Source organism: Hemitrygon akajei, chromosome 19, assembly GCF_048418815.1.
Source record: "Hemitrygon akajei chromosome 19, sHemAka1.3, whole genome shotgun sequence".
Lineage (NCBI taxonomy): Eukaryota > Metazoa > Chordata > Chondrichthyes > Myliobatiformes > Dasyatidae > Hemitrygon > Hemitrygon akajei.
In genome coordinates, this window is record NC_133142.1 from 2359829 (window position 1) to 2366365 (window position 6537).

General features: G+C 50.6%; 1 protein-coding gene across 1 annotated transcript in view; it reads right to left on the reverse strand.

Moving 5' to 3' along the window:
* lamb2l (laminin, beta 2-like) overlaps nt 1-4516 on the reverse strand; it is a 242899-nt gene extending 238383 nt beyond the window's left edge. The window contains 1 exon segment of the mRNA XM_073071978.1: nt 3477-4516. The gene's annotated coding sequence lies outside the window, so the exon portion shown is untranslated.
* Between the last annotated feature and the right edge of the window lie 2021 nt (nt 4517-6537).

Genomic DNA, 6537 nt, shown 5'->3' on the forward strand with positions numbered 1-6537 from the left:
ACTATAGGAAACATCCTCTCTACATCCACTCTGTGTCCTCTGGTCCTAGACTCCCCTACTATAGGAAATATCCCCTCCACATCCACTCTATCTGTGTCCTCTGGTCCTAGACTCCCCCACTATAGGAAACATCCTCTCCACATCAACTCTATCTGTGTCCTCTGGTCCTAGACTCCCCCACTATAGGAAACATCCTCTCCACATCAACTCTATCTGTGCCCTCTGGTCCTAGACTCCCCCACTATAGGAAACATCAGTTCCCTAATATCTATATATCTATTGCCCCTTAATCCGGAATGGACTCAGTAGCTCAAGGTGGGGGGGGGGGGGGGGAGAATTTCACAGTCTCCCCACCCTTAGGGTAAAGAAATTGCTCCAGGATTCTGCCCTGATTAACAAACCCCTTATTCTGAGGCTGTGCCCCTGACACCAGACACTGAGACACAGGAAACCTCAACTACAAAGTAAAATTATTCATTTACTCTGTACTTTACCTTTTGGCCCATCTCCTGCATTCCGACCCTTTTGCTTATCCACACTGATCACATTTAATCACTTTTGATCTATCCCCTGCTCTACTTTCCCTACTGAGATGCCCCGAGACCCTCAGATGCAGGGATTTTATCGGATTCCACCACCTCTTCTGAAAGCACCTTCAAAGCTTCATCCGTTGTTGAAGTATGCGTCCTCATACAAATCTGAAATGTGTCGTCTAGGTAGCACGAAACACAGAGTGAACATGAAAGTCGTTCACTCCCCCACCACACACACAAAACAGAGAATGACCCCCAAACCCCCCTCTCCCTATACAAAATGGAACAAAACATTGACCCAAACCCCACCCTATATACCCCTCCCCAACAAGAACATTGACCCTATATACCCCTCCCCAACAAGAACATTGACCATATATACCCCTCCCCAGCAAGAACATTGACCCTATATACCCCTCCCCAACAAGAACATTGACCCAAACCCCCACCCTATATACCCCTCCCCAACAAGAACATTGACCCAAACCCCCACCCTATATACCCCTCCCCAACAAGAACATTGACCCTATATACCCCTCCCCAACAAGAACATTGACCCAAACCCCCACCGTGAACAAAACAGAACAAGAACATTGACCCTATATACCCCTCCCCAACAAGAACATTGACCCTATATACCCCTCCCCAACAAGAACATTGACCCTATATACCCTTCCCCAACAAGAACATTGACCATATATACCCTTCCCCAACAAGAACATTGACCCAAACCCCCACCGTGAACAAAACAGAACAAGAACATTGACCCTATATACCCCTCCCCAACAAGAACATTGACCCTATATACCCCTCCCGAACAAGAACATTGACCCTATATACCCTTCCCCAACAAGAACATTGACCATATATACCCTTCCCCAACAAGAACATTGACCCAAACCCCCACCGTGAACAAAACAGAACAAGAACATTGACCCTATATACCCCTCCCCAACAAGAACATTGACCCTATATACCCCTCCCCAACAAGAACATTGACCCAAACCCCCACCGTGAACAAAACAGAACAAGAACATTGACCCTATATACTCCTCCCCAACAAGAATATTGACCCTATATACCCTTCCCCAACAAGAACATTGACCATATATACCCTTCCCCAACAAGAACATTGACCCAAACCCCCACCGTGAACAAAACAGAACAAGAACATTGACCCTATATACCCCTTCCCAACAAGAACTTTAACCCCAAACCCCCCACCCCACACAAAAACCTAACAGAGTGCAATAAGAACATCAACCCCCAAACCCCCCCAACCACACCAAAATGGAAAGGTCATGCTATGGCAACTGCTCTGCCCATGAGTCATGGACACAGCACATTGCAGAAACCAGCTGCCCCTCCAGGGCCACTGTCTACACTCCCCGTTGCCTCGGTAATGGAGCCAGCATCATTAAAGCCCCCACCCACCCTGATGTTCTCTCTTCTCCCCCCTCCCATCAGCAGGAGATACAAACGCCTGAAAGCAGGTCCGGCCACTGCTGAACAGTCGCTAATACGCTAAAATGATGTGTTGAGCTCAGTTTCATCATCGTAGACTTACACCTTGTTGTCGGCCTGCACTGCACACTCTGTGTGTCTGCCATTGTTTTCCCTCAGCGCTCTGTGTAATGATCTGATCTGTATGGACACTGTGCAGGGCCAGCTTCTCACACGCCAATAATAATAAGCGTATCTTATAAACCTGACATCAAACATTCTGAGTAAAAAATAATTTAACCTCCCTGGCCCCCCTATCCCAGTGAGAATTTCTTCCTTTCACCTGAAACCTGTGTCCAAGATGACCAAAGGTAGTCAGCGAGTGGAAACCCGGAGTGGAAAGGGCTAATACGGGTAAGTGTAATGCTAAGGCAACACAAACAAAATGCTGGAGGAACTCAGCAGGTCAGGCAGCATCTGTGGAAAAGAGTGGATGTCTCCGGCCAAGACCCTTCGTCAGGACTGGAAAGGAAGAGCTGATATGTCAGAACCAAGAGGTGATGGTGTGGGTGGGGATGAATAGGTGAAGCCAGGTGTTAAAGGGCTGTTCTGACATCTCCCACCCTTCCTTATCCGTCCTGCTGAAGGGTCTCAGACTGAAGCGTTGGCCGTTCAGTCCCCTCCATAGACGCTGCCTGACTTGCCGAGTTCCTCCAGCATGTTGTGGGCGTTACTTTGGGTTTCCAGCATCTGCACTGTGTTTATAATTTTAATTTGATTGGAGGGTGTCAGAGGTAAGTGAGTGGAATACACTGCCGAGGTGGCGGGAGAGGCAGATACATTGGCGACATTTAAGAGGCTCTTAGACGGGCTGAAGGGCCTGTACTGTTCGATAAAGCTGTGTTTTTTGACACTCCTACCATGGGCAGAAACCCAAGCAACACGCACAGAATGGCGGGGGACTCGGCAGCAGCTCCGGAGGGGATTAGAAAGTTGACAATTTGGGCTGAGACCCTTCATCAGGACTGTCCATCCCAATTCTATTCTGATCATTTCATTCACCCCTCCCTCAGCCAGGAAAAATAAACAGCCCTAGCCTGTACACTCACCCTTCATTACTAATCCTGGCAACGTCCCGGTGAATCTCCTCTGCATTTCCCCCCCCCCCCCCTTACAGCACACAGACAGCAGGCTGCTGAGGACAGTCTGAGACCCTCTGTCCTCCCCCCTCTCCCGGGTGTGCAAAGCACGGTTCCCCTTCAGCCACCTTCCCGTCCTGACACCCCCGTGGGATCTTCCTGTGCGTATCAGACCCCGTGCCACCATACTTCAGGATTGGCCAAAACACCCACCTAGCGGTCTGGCGACAGGGCCCCCACCCCGGAGCTTCTCGCTGCCGTTCCCACTCCCCACCCTAACTCGGGGTACAGGGCAGGGGAGCATCTACATATCCCCCCGCCAGGGGCACAGACATCTCTCCCCCTTCAGCACCGCTCTCACCACTTTTCCTCTCCTCGGCGCTCCCTCACTGCCGCGCGGCGCTCCCTCACGACCGCCCTGGGCGCGTTGTCAGTTCCGTGACCCGAATCAGGAGAAAGCTGCGGCCGAAGCTGGCGAGCCGAGAGGCCGGGACTGTGCGGACAAAGTTTCTGATGTAGAGTCACAAACACGGGAACATCTGCAGATGCTGGAAATTCGGAAGCGCCTCCTGTCGCTTCTGAAGTAAAGTATGTGTCGTTCACCTGCCCCTGGACAAAGCGGCACTCCCACCTCACCTGAGCCGTCCGCAATCGGCTGCCGGCCGTGGGAACCCCTCCCGAGACTCGGCCTCCGCTGTCGGCGAGGGCGGAGCTCCGCACACCTGCCCCAGCCCTTTCTGCGGAAGTATGGATTTAGAGAGCGGAGGGGAGGGGAGGGAGATTAGGAAGGGTTGGTGGACGGAAAAAGGGTTAGTGGGGGGTAAAGGGGATTAGCAAGGGGCGGTGGGAGGTGGTAAAGGGGATTAGGAAGGTCGGTAGGGAGAGGAGAGAGTGGTTAGGAAGGGTTGGTGGGGTGGGAAGAGGTAAAGGGGATTAGGAAGGGTTGGTGGGGAGAGAAGGGGGTTAGGAAGGGTTGGTGGGGTGGGGAGGGGTAAAGGGAATTAGGAAGGGTTGATGGGGAGAGGAGGGAGGGTTAGGAAGGGTTGGTGGGGAGAGGAGGGAGGGTTAGGAAGGGTTGGTGGGGAGAGGAGGGAGGGTTAGGAAGGGTTGGTGGGGAGAGGAGAGCTGGGATCCGCTGTTATTGAAGATCGCGACCCCTGGTAAAACGATTCCCGAGCTGGGATTACCCCGCTTTCCCCAGTTACTGACACAGACATTGGCCGGAGTTACCGGCAGCCCCGGGAGGAGTGAGGCTGGTCTGCGAAACACTCACACAGCCAGCAGCCAATCCCACAACGTGAATTATGTTTTTTTAGTCCGACGGCGGCAGACAATCAGAATGTAAATTCACCCAATCCCCCTTAGAGCGAGTCTGTTATCCGGAGATCACGGGGGTGGGGGGACAGTGAACTCCCGTCCAAGGGAAGATTCAAACTTCGGGGTGGGCATTGCTGGAAGAGACTTCACAGTGGAGTAATCTCATCGCCATCTGTACAAAGTCTGCAGATGCTGGAAATCCGAGCAACACACACAAAATGACACGGGACTCGGCCCGAAATGTCGGCAGTACTCTTTTCCATAGATGCTGCCTGACCTGCTGAGTTCCTCCGGCATTTTGTGTGTGTTGCTGGATTTCCAGCGCCGGCAGATTCTCTCTTGTTTGTGATCTGTTACCAGGAAAATGGAATGTGACCCCACTTCAAGCCCGCCTGTCCGGGGGTGGGGGGGAGCCGGCACCGCGCTCCCGGGGGGAGGGGGGAGGGGGTGTGAGGAGAAGGAACTCCACGGGGTCAAGTGGAGTGGTCCCAGGGGTCGGGGAGAGTCCCGCTCTATCCTCCCGGGAACAGAGACGGCGGAGGGGCGCCTTCGTGGTGTGGGGTTCCGTCCGTGGTGTGCATCAGAGCGGGGGGGGGGGGGGGGGTGTTCCCCAGGGAGACGCTGCCACCGTGAACACTTCCACATATAGATACCCTCAATAAATGCACAAGATCCCGGCCTGTGATGTGATTGGATCAGGGATTTTTAATATATACAATATATAATTATCTACAATTGTTGAGTATTGTTTTTGTTACATGTCGCGCCAATACACGCAGCAAGCTCCGAATAGGGCAGCGCGATAGAGTGGTGGTTAGCACACCGCTCTCCTGTACATACCCCCCGGGTTCAATTCCCGCTGCCTGTCAGGAGTTTGTAGGTTTTCCCTGTAATCGGGTGGGTCGTCCGTGTTCCTCCCACAGTCCAAAGAGCTGCTGGTCTGATTAGTGGGTTAATTGGTCGTTGTAAATTGTCCCGTGATTCGGCTAGGATTAAATCGGCGCAGCTCGATTCCACGCCTTATTTCAATCAGCGGGATCAATAATGAGTATGATGAATAATGTTGATCCTTGCAACGAGGGAGAGGGAGAGGGAGAGGGAGAGGGAGAGGGAGAGAGAGGGAGGGGGAGAGAGAGAGAGAGGGAGAATATCTGGGATGTGACACTGTACTGTACCGCTCCCACTAAACTACAAGCAGCGGGAGATAGAATACGCGCGTCTAAAGGGCAGGGTAACAATAGTCACGGGGATTTCTATATGCAGATCAACCATTCTGAACTTCTTTGGTGTTATGCAATGAACTAAGATTAATTAGAAACTTAAGGTAAAGGAACACTTAGGGGCGTGTGATCATAATGTCATGAAATTCATCCTAAAATCTGAGAAGGACAATCTGAAGTCAGGTGTATCAGTGGAGTAAAGGGAATTACAGAGGCATGAGAGAGGAGTTGGCTGGAATTGATTGGAAGGGAACATTGGCAGGGATGATGGCAGAGCAGCAATGGCTGGAATTCCTGGGAGCAATTCAGAAGGCACAGGATATATACATCCCAAAGAGGAAGAAATGTTCTAAAGGCATAACAAGAAGTCAAAGCCAGCATAAAAGTCAAAGAGAGGGCATATGATAGAGCAAAATTTAGTGGGAAGTTAGAGGAAAAAGAAGCTTTTAAAAACCCATTGAAGGCAACTAAAGAAGTCATTAAGAAATTAAAGAATTTTAAAGAGGATATCAAAAGTTTCTTCAGATACGTAAAGATCCGGATCCTGACCCGGATCTGGGCCGTACCTTCCAAATATCCGGACCTGTCTCTCGGTTTTTTGCACTACGTTACTCTCCTTTTTCTATCTATGATTTATAATTTAATTTTTTTATTATATTTACTATTGATTTGTACTTCAGGGAGTGCGAAGCACAGAAACAACTGTCACTGTGATGATTGTACGCTCTAGTATCAATTGTTTGGCGACAATAAAGTAATAAAATAAATTAAAGTGTAAAAGAGAGGTGAGAGTGGATATCGGACCACTGGATAACGATGTTGGAGAGGTCGTAATGGGGGACAACTAAATAGCAGACGGACTGAATAAGTATTTTGCATCTGTCA